This window comes from Trachemys scripta, chromosome 18 (assembly GCF_013100865.1).
Source record: "Trachemys scripta elegans isolate TJP31775 chromosome 18, CAS_Tse_1.0, whole genome shotgun sequence".
Lineage (NCBI taxonomy): Eukaryota > Metazoa > Chordata > Testudines > Emydidae > Trachemys > Trachemys scripta.
The window spans coordinates 24,144,296-24,160,165 of NC_048315.1; the positions used below are offsets into that span (position 1 = coordinate 24,144,296).

At 44.8% G+C, this 15,870-nt stretch overlaps 2 long non-coding RNA genes across 4 annotated transcripts; both read left to right on the forward strand.

Moving 5' to 3' along the window:
* Positions 1 to 619: 619 nt before the first annotated feature.
* Positions 620 to 6,088, forward strand: LOC117867743. 3 transcript variants are annotated; one of them, XR_004643481.1, is made up of 3 exons: positions 620 to 666; positions 1,011 to 1,126; positions 2,297 to 3,613. It is a non-coding gene; the product is annotated as an uncharacterized LOC117867743 (long non-coding RNA). The 3 variants fall into 3 exon arrangements; XR_004643480.1 differs by lacking the exons at positions 1,011 to 1,126; positions 2,297 to 3,613 and adding exons at positions 4,703 to 4,818; positions 5,993 to 6,088 and having other exon boundaries at positions 645 to 666; XR_004643479.1 differs by lacking the exons at positions 620 to 666; positions 1,011 to 1,126; positions 2,297 to 3,613 and adding exons at positions 4,073 to 4,338; positions 4,703 to 4,818; positions 5,993 to 6,088.
* A 3-nt stretch (positions 6,089 to 6,091) lies between these two features.
* On the forward strand, positions 6,092 to 8,887 carry LOC117867742. Its single transcript, XR_004643478.1, has 3 exons — positions 6,092 to 6,144; positions 7,382 to 7,407; positions 7,763 to 8,887. It is a non-coding gene; the product is annotated as an uncharacterized LOC117867742 (long non-coding RNA).
* The last annotated feature ends 6,983 nt before the right edge of the window (positions 8,888 to 15,870 follow it).

Here is a 15,870-nt window from a genome sequence, read left to right on the forward strand (position 1 = left end):
CCCTTCTGACCTTAAAGTCTAGGCAGCGGTGGCTGATGGTTCTCTGTCTCCCTGATCACCGGCACTCTCAGATGACCTACTCAACCCCATCATAGTTCAAAGTGTCCCTGTGAATGGGGAGTGGGAGCTGATTACAAAGTCCCCAGTCTGTGTTGCTCCTCTCCCCATCCTAGCTCTAAACTTAAACAGCCCCAAAATGAAAACAGAACAATCCCTTTGCCTCCCAGGCAGCTTGTCCCCTCCACTTAGGGATGGAGCAGTCCTGGTACCTTATTGGTCCAGCAAACTGTCCGTAGGAATCAAGCCTTCCAAAACACCCAATGGTTTTTGTACTAGTTTCCAATCTGTCCTGGACCTTAAGCAGGCTGGGAAATGATGTCCAGAGGCCCTGGAGCCAGTGTTGCTGTAGTCCAGAGAGTCAGATCCTAAGGCGGCTCAGTTCGGTGTTACAGGAGCTACCAAACTCCACAGGGGGTTACGTTGTTGTCAATTCAAGCTTTATCATGAAAAAAGAAATTTAAATCAAATGAAGGATGTTCACAGTGTTGGACACCAGTTTTGCTAATTGATTTTAAGTTAAATGGGCTCCACTTAGAAAACAAGTTATCTGAAGTTTACTGTCTTTGTTTTTCCCTTTTAGGTGTGTGTAGCAGGCCTTAGGCAAAGGTGAGTTTGTGAGTTGCTTTTCATTCCACTATGTCAAGTCCCAAACAACATATGTGAAACTTGAAAATAAAGCCAGGCCAGTCACAGGCACGAACCCTCTGTCCCCATAGCCGTGGGGGTGTTTCACTTCTTACTAAAGTGATTTAATTCCTCAGGAGGGTGGATCATTCATGCTAGGGAATGAAAATGAAAATCATTTGAGGAATTCCCTCTGCCATTTGGAGAGGTCCTAAGCCCCCTTCCCAGTTAAACATCTGATCTACATGCTAAAGGCTCTTTCTCCCTGAGGACTTGGTTTCATGATGCGGCAGTGCAGGAGTGATGGGAGTAAATGTTATGTTTAGATTTGAAGTTTCCACATCTCCAAAAGAATCACTTGACCCTGGACTAGGAAGCGGGATGCATTTAACCTCTTCTGACCAGACACAGACTGTGCGGGTCGGCTCCAAGAAAAACAAAGGTGAGTAAAGGGAATTCTGCCTCTGCCTGTGACTCCGAGAGAACTTCACTTATAATCTGGATTTGCTAGAGGATGAAAACAGTGTATCTGTGTAAGTACACCTGCTATCCGTTCAGTCACCGACCTCTGCCAGTGCCCACAATGTTCTCCATTTGGGGGCTGGGCTTTCCCCTCCCATTCACTGGGTGCTAAAAAGAGCCTTTTCACTCCAGACTCCTGATCTTTGGTCAGAGTTCAGGGGCTCTTTCTCCCCTAGAAGTGGATGTGAAATGCTGGCCTCAGCTTGGATATCTCCACTACCAATGTGGGGATTCGCAGGGGAGTTCGGTAAAAGTCACGTTTCCTTATCAAAGAGTGTCCAGAGTGAAAAGGCAAAATGAAAGGGAGCGTGAGAAAATGGCACAAACTATTGGAGGGAAGGACCTCCAATCAGGCCCAAATTATTGACAGTGTTGGGGCTAGGCAGGAGGGACAACAGACTGACACAACATAAAAATTGCACTTTTCTACATCAGGCAGCCTGTGTGTCACTTCTTTCCAAGGCAGGACTCTGGGATGATTAGGGGTCACTTCTGGGAATATGGAGCCTCATGGTGCCGTAAAACAATTATTATGGGAAGGGTCTTGCTTTACCAGGGCCTGGACATGTTCAGTCTAGCAGAGAAAGGCAAAATAATATCCTAGAAGCTGAAGCAAGCTATATTTAAACTGTAAATAAGGTGTATATTTTTAAAAGGCAGGGTAATTAACCATTTGAACAAATTAACAAGGGTCAAGGTGGATTCTCACAGTCTAAGAAACAAGATATGATCTTAAAAAATCAATAAGATTGTATCTAATTCAAACGAACTTATTCTGGAAACATGTGGCCTGTGTTATACAGAAGGTCAAACGAGATGATCACAATGATCCCTTCTGGGGTTGATAACTGTACAGCACTGGATCTTAATAGCCCTCAAACTAGGCCTAGGGAAGCCACGAACTTGTCAAAGTAAATGTGATTCTTGGGTTCAGTAATTCTGTGGAGAGGTGAGTTTGGCAGCAGTGATTGTTGATGCATGTATTGAGAGAGGCTGGTACCATCTGGCAGCACGGAAAGGGGCTGGCAGCAGAGAGAAGATTCCTCAGAGGAGAGGAGAATGGAGTAAATAACACCAGAAATCATTTTAGCCCTAGAGAGAGAAAGTGCTGGAGAGAATGTGTCTGAGAAGCAGAACGGGGCTTCAAGTCATGTTGGTGAAGAGACGCAAGCTCCCAAACATGGTATCAACAGAACATCCTGGGACATGACACCTCCCACTACTAGTCCAACGTTGGAGGAAGACGAGGGCATCCAGGTAGGGACCAATTACATAGCATAAATATTCAAACTGCTGTGCGGATGCCCACTGGCATAAAGTCAGATGGCTTGGCCCAATGCTCCGGGGTCAGTGAGCAGAAAGGCTGAGCATTGGATCAGGTCCCTTGCTGTACACTTTGTTATACACTTTGGGGAAACACTAATGTTCATGTTTTCTCTCTTACAAGTTCACAGGTTAGACTAACCCCATTGTTTTCTAAACCATCCAAAGACCCCAAACCTTATTACTGCTCTGTTTGGGACAAGTTTCAGCATTCTTATAATTCCTCTCCTGTCCATCTGAAGCTGGGTTGCTGTTACTTTGGAAATGGGAAAGGAACATTTATTATCACTTTCACAAAACATAGAAGTGGTTGGAATTCAATTGGAAACAAGTTCATCGAGCCTCTCTCCTGAGGGCTGGCTGAAGGCTCCTCCCTGTGCTTGCTAATCACAGGGACATATCCCCCCTGCTCACATGGCTTGGCTTCTAGGTTCTATTCTAGCACCTGGTGCTTTCATCCAGGGTGACTCCTCTCCATGCCTGGGACACAAGAGCTGCTGCCCCTTTGGAAAATAACTTATTCCATGATTCTGTTTACAAGGATATAACCCAGCACATGAACAACAAAATTCATTCATACAAGCTGCATCGAATGAAATGCTGCACTCAAAAAGAACAATGTGATACAGAGGACATTATTGGGAATTGCAAACAAAGGCTCTAGAGAAGGACGGGGTTAAGATGAACTTAAACATCAAGAATATAACAAATTCCCCGCTTTCCTCCATTGCCCCTTGCACACAACCCCCTGCTCCTGCTTGGCAGATGGGATGCTGAGGGACAAGTCCCGCATGAGTGCTGAAGGCATGTCAAGGTGGGCAGGCTTATATCAAAAGAAATGGATTCCCTTTTTTTCACCCCTGCCCTGGGTGAGACCGGGTCGTCTCCTGGCTCCATGGTCTGGAGTTATGTGGGGGTGTCAGCTGGCTCATAATTCAAAGTCCCCCTGTGTATGGGGGAGTGGGACCTGATTACAAACTCCCCAGGCCGTCTGCTCCTCTCCCCATCCCAGCTCTAAACTTAAACAGCCCCAAAGTGAAAAACAGAACAATCCCTTCGCCTCTGAGGCAGCCTGTCCCCTCCCACTGAGTCCTGACACCTCATTGGCTCAGAAAACTGTCTGTAGAAATCATGCCCTCCAAAACTTCCCATTGGCTTTTGTAGGAGTTTCCAGTCTGTTCTGTCCCTGTCCTGGACCCTAAGCAGGCTGGGAAATGGTGTCAGAGGCCCTGGAGCCAGTGTTGCTGTAGTCCACAGAGTAGGACCCCAGGGAGCCTCAGTTCAGTGTTACAGGAGCTACCAAACACCAGAGGGGGTTATATGGGTGTCCATTCAATTTTTATCATGGAAAAGGAGGTTTTAAATCAAATGAGGAACATCCACAGTGTTGGGCACCAGTTTTGCTAATTGATTTTAAGTTAAATGGGCTCGGGGCTACTCTACACTACCCGCCCGATTCGGCAGGTAGCGATCGATCTTCTGGGGATCGATTTATCGCGTCTCATCTAGACACGATAAATCAAACCCGAAAGTGCTCCCCGTCGACTCCGGTAATCCAGCTCGGCGCGAGGAGTAAGCGGAGTCGATGGGGGAGCGCCAGACTTCGACTTTACAGGGTCCACACCGCGAGGTAAGTCGAGGGAGGTACATCGACTTCAGCTACGTTATTCACATAGCTGAAGTTGCGTACCTTACATCGATCCCCCCCCAGTGTAGACCAGCCCTAAAGAAAGGCTTAGCAGCAAGTTATCTGAAGTTTGCTGTCTTTGTTTTTCCCTTTTAGGTGGGTGTAGCAGGCCTTAGGCAAAGGTGAGTTTGTGAGTTGCTTTTCACAGCACTATGAAGTGCTCCCTGCAACATATTGGCAATTTGAAAATAAGGCTAGGGGCCAGTCACAGGCCATCTCTCCATCCCCATAGCTGTGTGTGTGTGTGTGTGTGTGTGTGTGTGTTTCACTTCTTACTAAAGTGATTTAATTCCTCAGGAGGGTGGATCATTCATGCTAGGGAATGAAAATGAAAATCATTTTAGGAATTCCCTTTGCCATTTGGAGAGGTCCTAAACCCCCTTCCCAGTTAAACATCTGATCTACACGCTAAAGGCTCTTTCTCCCTGGGGACGTGGTTTCATGATGTGGCAGTGCAGGAGTGATGGGAGTAAATGTTATGTTTAGATTTGAAGTTTCCACGTCTCCAAAAGAATCACTTGGCTTTGGACTGAGAAGCGGGAAGCACGTATCACCTGCTGGCCAGACACGGACTGTGCGGGTCGGCTCCAAGGAAAACAGAAGTGAGTGAAGGGAATCTTGCCTCTGCCTGTGCCTCCGGGAATACTTCACTTGTAATCTGGATTTGCAAGAGGACGAAAACAATGTATCTGTGTAACTACACCTGTTATCCGTTCAGTCACTGACCTCTGCCAATGCCCACAATGTTCTCCATTTGGGGGGTGGGCTTTCCCCTCCCATTCACTGGGTGCTAAAAAGAGCCTTTTCACTCCAGACTCCTGTTCCAGACTTCTGCTCTTTGGTCAGAGTTCAGGGGCTCTTTCTCCCCTAGAAGTGGATGTGAAATGCTGGCCTCAGCTTAGATATCTCCACTGCCAATAGCAGGAGAGTTCAGTAAAAGCCACCTTTCCTTACCAAAGAATGTCCAGAGTGAAAATGTAAAACTGAAAGGGAGTGTGAGAAATGGCACAAACAAATGTAGCTTCTCTCTCTGGGAAGGGCCGCCTCTCAGGCCCTAAATTATTGCCAGTGTCTGGGCTGGGCAGGAGAGACAACAAACTGATAGAACATTGCAAATGCTCTTTCCTCCAGCCAGCAGCCTGTGTGTCACCTGTGTCCAAGGTCGGACTGTGGGGTAGTTAGGGGGAATGTGGAGCCTTGTGGTGATGCTAAGAGGATAATTATGGGAAGGGCATTGCTTTACCCTGGGCAAGTTCAGTCTTGTAGATAAAGCTACAACAAGATCCTAGAGGCTGATGTGAGATCTATTCAAATTGGAAAGAAGGTGTACATTTTTAACGGGGAGGTCGCTAATCACTGGAACAAATTAACACAATCAAGGTGGATTCTCACGGTGCTAAAAACAAGATTTGATGTAACCCCCCTCCAAAAATCTTCTCTAATTCAAAAGGAATTATTCTGGGGGAGGTCTCTGGCCTGTGCATCACAGGAGGTCAGACAAGATAATCACAATGGTCCCTTCTGACTTTGGAATCCATAAATCACTGGCTCTTAGTGGCAGTCAAACTAGGCCTAGGGAAGTCATAACAATGTCATGGTAAATGTGACTCGTGGGCTAAGTAATTCGGTGGAGAGGTGAGTTTGGCAGCAGTGACTGTTAATGGCATGATTGAGAGAGGCTGGTCCCATCTGGCAGCTCGGAAAGGGGCTGGCAGAAGAGAGAAGATTCCTCAGAGGAGAGGAGGATGGAGTAAATAACACCAGAAATCATTTTAGCCCTAGAGAGAGAAAATGCTGGCAAGAACGCGTCTGAGAAGCAGAACAGGGCTTCAAGTCATGTTGGTGAAGAGATGCAAACTCCCAAACATGCTATCAACATGACACCTCCTACTGCAAATCCAATGGTGGAGGAAGACGAGGGAGTCCAGGTAGGGACTAGTTATATAGTATAAATATTCAAACTGCTGTGCGGATGCCCAGTGGCCTAAAGTCAGGTGGCTTGGCCCAATGCCCTGGGGTCAGTAAGAAGGAAGGCTGGATATTGGATCAGGTCCCCTGTTGTGCACTTGCTTATACACATAGGGAGTACACTGATGTTCATGTTTTCTCTGTTACAATGTGCACAGGTTAGATCTAACCCCATTGTTGTCTAAACCAGCCAAAAGCCCCAGGCCTCATTACCGCTCTGTCTGGGACAAGTTTCAGCTTTCTTGTAATTCCCCTCCTGTCCCTTGTAAAACTGGTTTCCTGGGAACAGGAACTAAAGGCTCTAGGGAAGGAAAGTTTTAATGTAACTAAAATACTAAAACATCAACAATATAAACAAATTCCCACCTCTCTCCATTCCCCAGTGCACAACCCCCAGCTCCCTCCCTGGCACCAGCCTAGGCAGATGAGATACTGAGGATAAACCCTGCAACAAAGGTTGTGGAGCTGTGAAAGTCAGCCAGGTTACACAAACAGAAAGGGTCTCTCTTATGGTGTCTTCATCCCTGTGTGGGGAAGGGTCCCTTCCTGGCTCCCTGGTGTCGGCTGGCTCTGCCACTCCGATCACTGGTCTCTGCACGACTGGTGCTCCCAGATCACACAATAAATCCCATGATAGTTCAAAATCCCCCTCTGTGTGTGGAGCAGCTGATTAGCGACTCCCCAGGCTGTGCTGCTCCTGTCCCAGCTCCAAACTCAAACAGCCTCAAAGTGAAACCAAAACAATGCCTTTGCCTCTGAGGCAGCTGTCCCCTGCCAATGGGGGATGGAGCTTCCTGGCATCTCACTGGCCCAGCAAATTGTCCGAATGAATTACTCCCTCCAAAACTCCCCATTGGCATTTGTAGGAGTTTCCTGTCTATTCTGTCCCTGGCTGGGACCTTACACAGGCTGGGATATGGGGTCCGGAGGTGGGCTAGAGCCATTGCCGCTGTGGTCCAGAGAGTAGGATCCCTAGAGGCCCAGTTCAGCGTTGCAGGAGCTAGCAAGCTTCAAAGGAGGTTACACGGACATCAATTCACGGTTTATCTCTATCAAGGAAGTTTAAACCACATGAAGAATGTCCACAGTAACGGGCACCAGTTTTACTAACTGATATCAGGTTAACTGGGCTCCACTTAGAAAACAGAGCCTGAGCAACAAGTTATCCGACGTTTGCTGTCTCTTTTTCCTTTCTAGGTGCATGTAGAGGATCTTAAGCAAAGGTTAGTTTGTGAGTTGCCATTGACTGTGCTATGAAGTGTTCAAAAACATATTTGTAACATATTTGTAAAATATGTCCTTGTAAGACCCAGGCACTGTCCCTCTGTCCCCATAGCCCTGGTGGTGTTTAACTTCTTACTGAAGTCATTTAAATTCCCCGGAGGGGTGGATAATTCATGGGAGAGAATGAGAAGGAAAAGTCATTTGGAAAGTCTCTGCTATTTGAGGAGACCCCCCTGTCCCGCCCTCTCCCACATCGAACATTGAATCTGTATTCTGTCAGCTTTCTCTTCTGCATGGCGTTTGTTGTATCAATGTTGAAAGTGCAGGACTGATGAGAGTAACTCTTTTGTTCAGATTCGAAGGTCACGTGTCTCTGAATCGAGCAGCTGACTCCGGACTAAAAAAAGTGAGTGCTTCTCTGCTAGAGATACCATGGGGACAGGCCAGGGGGCTGGCTCCACAAAAAACACAGGGAAGGGAAAATGTTTCCTACCTCTTCATCAGTGCATCCAGTTTAGTTATTACCTGGGTTCATTAGCACCTGATAATATTGTATCTGTAATTTTGCCTGGTATCCTCCAGTTACCCACCTCTCCCAGTGCCCACGCTGAGATCCATTTGGGGCAGGGTAGAACTATTCCCTTTGCCTTTCGCTAGTTCCCTAAGAGTCACCTTACTCCAGACTCACCCTCTGAGGCCAGAGTTCAAGCTCCCTCGCTCTTTATGGCCCAACCTTGACTGACCCAACGGAACTGCCTGCAGCTACAGATCAGGGTGTCTTAGAGAAATGCCCTGGGAACAAGAGAGGCTCAGCAGAGAAAGTAAAGGGGGAAACAAGACAAGGGATGATATGCACCGAAGATGAGGTGGATGTAGCTGATCACTCTGAAACAAATCTTTAAGAAAGCCCCAAGCCTTGGGGGCAGCAGAGAGGACCCCCTTGTGTTTTAGAAAGTCCCTTTCCTCTCCAACAGGCACCTGTTCCCTCAGGCAGGATTATGGGATGCTGCTTGTCCCAGGAAACATTGGTTATCCAATAGCCCCGCAGTCAGGAGCTGGATTATCCCCTGTCAGGTCTCAGATCAGCATTTGGGCTGTGCCTCCACTCAGGCCAAAATGGGCAGAGCTGGAAACTACACGTATAGACTCATGTTGTCAAACTTAGTCTTAAAAAAGCATAGAAAACAGCTACAGCCATGACCAGCGTGTACTGCTTTTACTCCTGTTAGCCCAGCAGAGATGTCACTGGGACAGGTGGTGGTGCCGAAGCCTAATCAACATAAGGGGCACATCTTCTATTCATGTTCCATTGATCTATGGCTTATAGATGGTTAGTAAATGATGAATAGATGTTATAAGCACATCAGTGGGCGGGCAGTATTATAGATGGTTTAATCCATGGCTATAAGCGACATTTTGTCCTATCTGTGTTGCAAATAGAGCTGTGGGGGGACTTGATTTTCCATTTTGTGGCACATTCCATAGACGAAAATAAAATAAACTTGGAAATTTCCTCCTAAATGGAATTTTGAAAAATGTCATTTTGTTTCATTCAGAACATTCTGCTTCAGTAAAAATGAAATATTTTGTCTTTTAAAAACATATATTACACATAATATAAAATGAAAAATAACAACAAAGCATTCTTTTTCCAAAAAGGTCAAAACAGAACAATTTGGTCTTGTTGAATTTCCCCCCCAAATTAAATTGAATCAGAATTGACATGTTCCTGTGAAATGTTTAAATTTTGGTGCAATGTCATTTTCTGACAGAATTTTTTTCTATTGGACAATTTTTGACAGACTCTAGTTATAAGCCATGGTTACAAGAAGCCTCTCTTAGGTACTTATCTGACCTCTTCCCAGTCTTTAATATATTTATGCTCACAACTCCCCTGTGAGGCAGGGAAGTGCTCTTATCCCCTTTTACAGAGGGGGAAACTGGGGTCCATGTAGACTAAATTACTTTCCCAGCTCACACAGGGAGTCAGTGGTGGGACAGGGAATTGAATGTAGGTCCCCCAATCACTGACCTATCCTTTCCCCTCTTTTTCTCTTGGTCTATATAGCAATCAATTAATCACTTATTGTGTATTAACCTTTTAAATGTAACCCAGGTACAGAGTGTGACCCAAAAGAGTTCATGACGTTGCAATTTTCGTTCCTGGGGATTATGCATACAAAGGGAAGAGTGCAGTTTCCCTTTCAGGCCCCAGGGGGACTTTATGATGCTGGTGGTCAGAAAAAAACCAAGCACAAGAAATTTCTTCCATAATGAGCTGATTTCCTCTGGAGTCCATGAGAGGAGAAACACCTGGAAATCCCACCATGCTGCTCGCACTAAACCTGCCTTATAGAGACAGAGCTGTCCAGTCATCCTGGGCCACCTAGCAGCATTGCTAGTGGCCTGGCCAGCTGGACAGCTCAAGATTTTCATTAACAGAGACCCAATTCTAATCAGCTGTTCTATTCTATTCAGATTTCTGTCAGCATATGCTTTGGTGGACTACAATCCACTTTGGATGCATAGAATGGAACATACAGTAAGAGGACGTTCAGAGAAACATGAAAAGGTGGAAGTAACCGTACCAACTGTAAGAGGCTAATTAATTGAGAGGAACTATTATCAGCAAGGAAAAAAATACTTTTGAAGTGATAATCAAGATGGCCCATTACGGACAGTTGACACGAAGGTGTGAGGGTACTTAACTAGGGTACTAAACTAGGGGAAATAGATTCAATTAGCATAATGACCGAGCCATTCCCAGTCTCTGTTCAAACCTGAGTTAATGGTATCTAGTGTGCATATTAATTCAAGTTCGGCAGCTTCTCGTTGGAGTCTGTTTTTGAAGCTTTTCTGTTGCAAAATTGCCACCTTTAAGTCTGTCACTGAGTGGTTAGAGAGGTTGAAGTGTTCTACTGGCTTTTGAATATGATGATTCCTGATGTCAGATTTGTGTCCATTTATTCTTTTGCATAGAGACTGTCTGGTTTGGCCAATGTACATGGCAGAGGGGCATTGCTGGCACATGATGGCATATATCACGTTGGTAGATGTGCAGGTGAATGAGCCCCTGATGGTGTGGCTGATGTGGTTAGGTCCTATGATGGTGTCACTTGAATAGATATGTGGACAGAGTTGGCATTGGGCTTTGTTGCAAGGATAGATTCCTGGGTTAGTGTTTTTGTTGTATGGTGAGTATTTGCTTCAGGTTGGAAGGCTGTCTGTAAGCGAGGACTGGTCTGTCTCCCAAGATCTGTGAGAGTGAGGGATCATCTTTCAGAATAGGTTGTAGATCTTTGATGATGCGCTGGAGAGGTTTTAGTTGGGGGTTGGAATTCGTCAATGGTTTCTTTTCCGTAGGTCCAGATGATGATGTTATCAATGTAGCGCAAGTAGAGTAGGGGTTTTAGGGGACGAGAGCTAAGGAAGCGTTGTTCTAAGTCAGCCATAAAAATGTTGGCATACTGTGGAGCCATGCGGGTACCCATAGCAGTGCCGCTGACTTGAAGGTATATATTGTCCCCAAATGTGAAATAGTTGTAGGTGAGGACAAAGTCACAAAGTTCAGCCACCAGGTTAGCCGTGGCATTATCGGGGATACTATTCCTGACAGCTTGTAGTCCATCTTTGTGTGGAATGTTGGTGTAGAGGGCTTCTACATCCATAGTGNAGAACCCCGACCAGGGATATTCTATTTGCTACCCAAGATCCATAAACCTGGAAATCCTGGACGCCCCATCATCTCAGGCATTAGCACCCTAACAGCAGAATTTTCAGGCTATGTGGACTCTCTCTCAGGCCCTATGCTACCAGCACTCCCAGCCATCTTCGAGACACCACTGACTTCTTGAGGAAACTACAATCCATCAGGGGGTAGCCGTGTTAGTCTGTATCTACAAAAACAACAAGGAGTCTGGTGGCACCTTAAAGACTAACAGATTTATTTGGGCATAAGCTTTCGTGAGTAAAAACCGAAGAAGTGAGGTTTTTACTCACGAAAGCTTATGCCCAAATAAATCTGTTAGTCTTTAAGGTGCCACCAGACTCCTTGTTGTTTTTGTAGATACAGACTAACACGGCTACCCCCTGATGGATTGTAGTTTCCTCAAGAAGTCAGTGGTGTCTCGAAGATGGCTGGGAGTGCTGGTAGCATAGGGCCTGAGAGAGAGTCCACATAGCCTGAAAATTCTGCTGTTAGGGTGCTAATGCCTGAGATGATGGGGCGTCCAGGATTTCCAGGTTTATGGATCTTGGGTAGCAAATAGAATATCCCTGGTCGGGGTTCTAGGCATGTGTCTGTACAGATCTGTTCCTGTGCTTTTCCAGTGAGTTTCTGGAGAAGATGGTGTAGTTTCTTTTGGTAATCCTCAGTGGGATCAGAGGAGAATGGCCTACAAGCCTGCAGGCCATTATCCTCTGATCCCACATGAAGACAGAGATGGTTTTGACAATTACTATGCCTTAGCAGGGCCAGGGATAGAGTTAGTCCTCTGGGGCAGGACATTTATTACTTTAGAGCATTTTTGTAAAATTTTTCATTGAAATAACACTTCTTGAATTCACACTAGTTCATAAATTAGACAATAACCCAGCATTGTTTACTGGATCCCATGCTGGTGTTTCCCATTTAAATTCTGGTGAATTCTGAGTGTGGGAGATCCATGGATCAGCTCTTGGAGTTCGGCAGATCCTATTGCTGAAATGACCAAACCTTTCCCCAACTCTGACGGTAAAAAAACCTCTCTCCACAGTGAATATGACTCTGGATCCAACCACAGCTCATCCTCCACCTGTCCTGTCAGTGAATCAGAAAATTGTGGTATTTGGTGACAAATGGAAGAGTCTGCCCAACAATCCTAGATATGTGCCTTGAAATGTAAATGTAGGCCACACTTACAGGATGAGGGACTCTGTCCTGGGAAGCAGTGTTTCCTGAAAAGATTTAAGCGTGGTGATGGATAATCAGCTAAACCTGAGCACCCAGTAGGATGCTGTGGCCGAAAGGACTAATGTGATCCTTGGATGCATAAATGGGAATTTTGAGTAGGAGCAGAGTGGTTATTTTGCCTCTATGTTTGGCACAGTTGCAACCACTGTTGGAATACTGTATCCACTTTTGATGTCCACAGTTCAAGAAGGATGTTGATAAATTGGGAGGTTCCAGAGAAAAGCCACAAGAATGGTTAAAGGCCTGGACAACATGCCTTGTAGTGATAGACTCAAAGACCGCAATTTACTTAGCTTAAAAGATGAAGGTTAATGGGTGACTTGATTACAGTCTGTACATCCCTAGATGGGGAATACCTATTTAATAGTGGTTTTAGGGTAGCAGCTGTGTTAGTCTGTATCCTCAAAAAGAACAGGAGTACTTGTGGCACCTTAGAGACTAACATATTTATTAGAGCATAAGCTTTCATGGGCTACAGCCCACTTCTTCGGATGCATATAGAGTGAATAGTGGACTCTTCAGTCTAGCAGAGAAAGGTATAACACAATCCAATGGCTGGATGTTGAAGCAAGACAAATTCAGACTGGAAATGAGTATATTTTTAACAGTAAGAGTAATTAACCATTGCAACAACTTACCAAGGGTCATGATGGAGTCTCCATCAATGACCATTTTGTAATTGAGATTGGATGTTTTTCTTAGGGATCTGCTCTAGGAATTATTTTGGAGAAGTTCTTTGGCGTGTGTTGTACAGGACATCAGTCTAGAAGATCAAGTGGTCCCTTCTGGCCTTAGAATCTATGAATCTGGAGAGATTTGATGTTTCTGTTTCTGTCCTAGCATCTGAGGGCTTCACCTTGGGAAAACTTCAATAGGAGGTGGAGGAGGGGAAATGGGTAAGTGGACTGTTGGGGTTGCCATGGACTCCAAGGAAGAAGGGAGAGATGAACATTAAACCTATGGAGAGGATCTGGGTTCTCACCTTCTTTAAGGTCCTTTGATCTGTGTGTGACCCAGGCAGATTGGAGTTTAGCTGAACTATACAAAGAAACAGCTGACATTTTATGGTGCTGAGATTATGGCTCTGGTCTCCCTCACTGCCAGTTTTACTGGGAAAATTTTCCCTTTTTTTCCACCTGTGGTCTAAAGGATCTGCTATCAAGCTGTCCTCCTGCCACCAATAAATATTTCATTGTATCCACTGCATAGTTTGGACAGAAACACTCACTTCATTGATCATTCATAAAACAAGGTTGTGTTTCCAGCATGTAACCTTAACCCATTTCCAGAGGATGCTGTGTGGGTTAATTGGTTAGAGTTTGTAAAGAAGATCTATAATACTATGTAAATACTACATGCAACCCAGGTTTGTTTACTGTCATCCACACACTGAACATCAGCACATCTGAGCCACCCTGACATCTGCCTTAGTCCTGTTGTTGTCACACTGCAGGTTTTATGGGGGCTGGGCGTGAAGACCCTGTCTGGCTTCATGACAGAGTTTGTTTAAAACACTGGTTATTTATTTCATTTATTGTTTTGTTATGATGAAAGTCACCACCAGGTGGTTCTGATATACATAGTCTGTCATGTTCTGTTTCTTCGTGTGTGAGCAAATTTTCAGTCCTTGAAGAAATTCTGTATTGTTATCAGTTTTGTGATACAGTGTCTTTGTTGGGGAAATATTGCAAACATCAAAAAGGTTTCCTTTTTCTGATAATCAGTTTTGTTGCAGAATAGCATAGTGAGAGGCTGATGTTTCTGAAAGAGAAATTTTCCTGTGTGTATTGTGTGACCCTTCTGTAAAAAGGCTGGTGTTTCTAATGTAAATAAACAAGTTACAATAAGAAAATAGCCAGACTCTATGTCACTGATTTCTGCTCCAATGGGAAGCCAACCTGCAAGGCCCTGGAATCTCTCGATGCCCAGTAAAGGGGTGACATTGGTGTCGGAAAGGGGACACTGGTTCAGAGGCAGGACCAACAGCATTACACTACACTAATTCCTATTTCTTGTTACTCTCCACCTTTTTTCTAATACCTGTGTCAGCTTGTTTGAGTAATACCCCGCCTACCAAAGTTTACATTAGTCTTCAGGTTCCCCTAGAGTATTTCCTGAGGGATTTCCAAGTGGAGGCATCTGGTACTAGTTTAAAATCAAATCCAGGGATCAATTCCCCTGAGGTGACAGTTTTAGCTCCTGGAACGTGCCATCCTTAGTGTACAGTGTGTTGGTATTTTGTCCTATACGTCACCTGAGAATGGAAACGCTCACACCCCCATGTACTGATCCAACCGCTGGGAGGTGGTTTACATAGAGCGCTGGGAGAGCTCTCTCCCCAGTGCTCGTGCACGACCACACTGTCCCATTAAACCGCAGCAATGCTTTAATGTTTTAAGTGTAGATTTAGCCTCAGTTAATCTGCATAGGAGAGAGAGTCTCTCTGTAAAGTCTGTCAAAGACAAAGCCCATACAACCTTGAAATGTAAACTCTGGCAAAGTGAATATAGAAAAGGGAAAATACAAAGCTCAATGCTTCCAGTGTTTGAGATAATCAAAGGCAAACCAGTAACAATTTAAGTTACCACCCCGCAATGGAAACAAGAATAGTTTGAACGTATGTGGTATTCACATAGAATAACTTCTGTAGTTAGAGACACCCAACTCAATCAAAGTCAGTGCAGAAAAAGATTCTAGCATGTATCGCATACACAGATGAACACTGCCATGATGTTAGAAGACAGATTTCCTCTCACACACACCGTGTATTGATATCAGAGAGAGAGAGATCGGAGGTGTCTCTCTCAGGCACACACTCACACAAACATGCATATGCAGACCAGCCTCAGGGGAGGGGTTGAGAGTGTGTCAAATAGAGCAGATAACTGACCAGTGGGGATAGATATTACTAGTCAGTTTTCAGTAGCATTTACATTTAGAGAGTAAATTTAGTATTCAAATAGGATGTGAACTAATCATCAAATGAGAAACTCTCACACAGATGTGATGACACAAGAAATACAATTTCATAAATTAGGTATGTACAGAGCAAGACACTGAACTCAATGTGAGTTCTTTTAAGCAACAGCCGTAACATAAAATGCACACAAGATCTTCTTACAGTGACACGCTCTGTATGTAGGTGAAGAGACAACTAAATCCGGCACCAAAGCTACTTAGTGTCTATCTGTCACATTAACTCCTATAACCCCGTCCAATTATTGTTTTTAGGAGAAAGATTTTAAATTTTGAAGGCTGCTTCAGTGCTGTCTCTTTCCTCTCTTGCTCTTAATGTTCCCAGATGCTGTTTGAAATCAGGATATTTCTGTAATATCGATGCCATTTTTAAGTTTATCAATTTTGCATAGCCCCAAGGTACAAATCCTTCCTGTGCAAATATCTGGACAAAAATCTGAATGCCAAATGATTCAGTTTTCTAGGAAAGCAGTATTTGCTCTATCCCTGACCAACTTCTGACTTCCTTCAAAGCACAGACAGTCCTCATGGAATC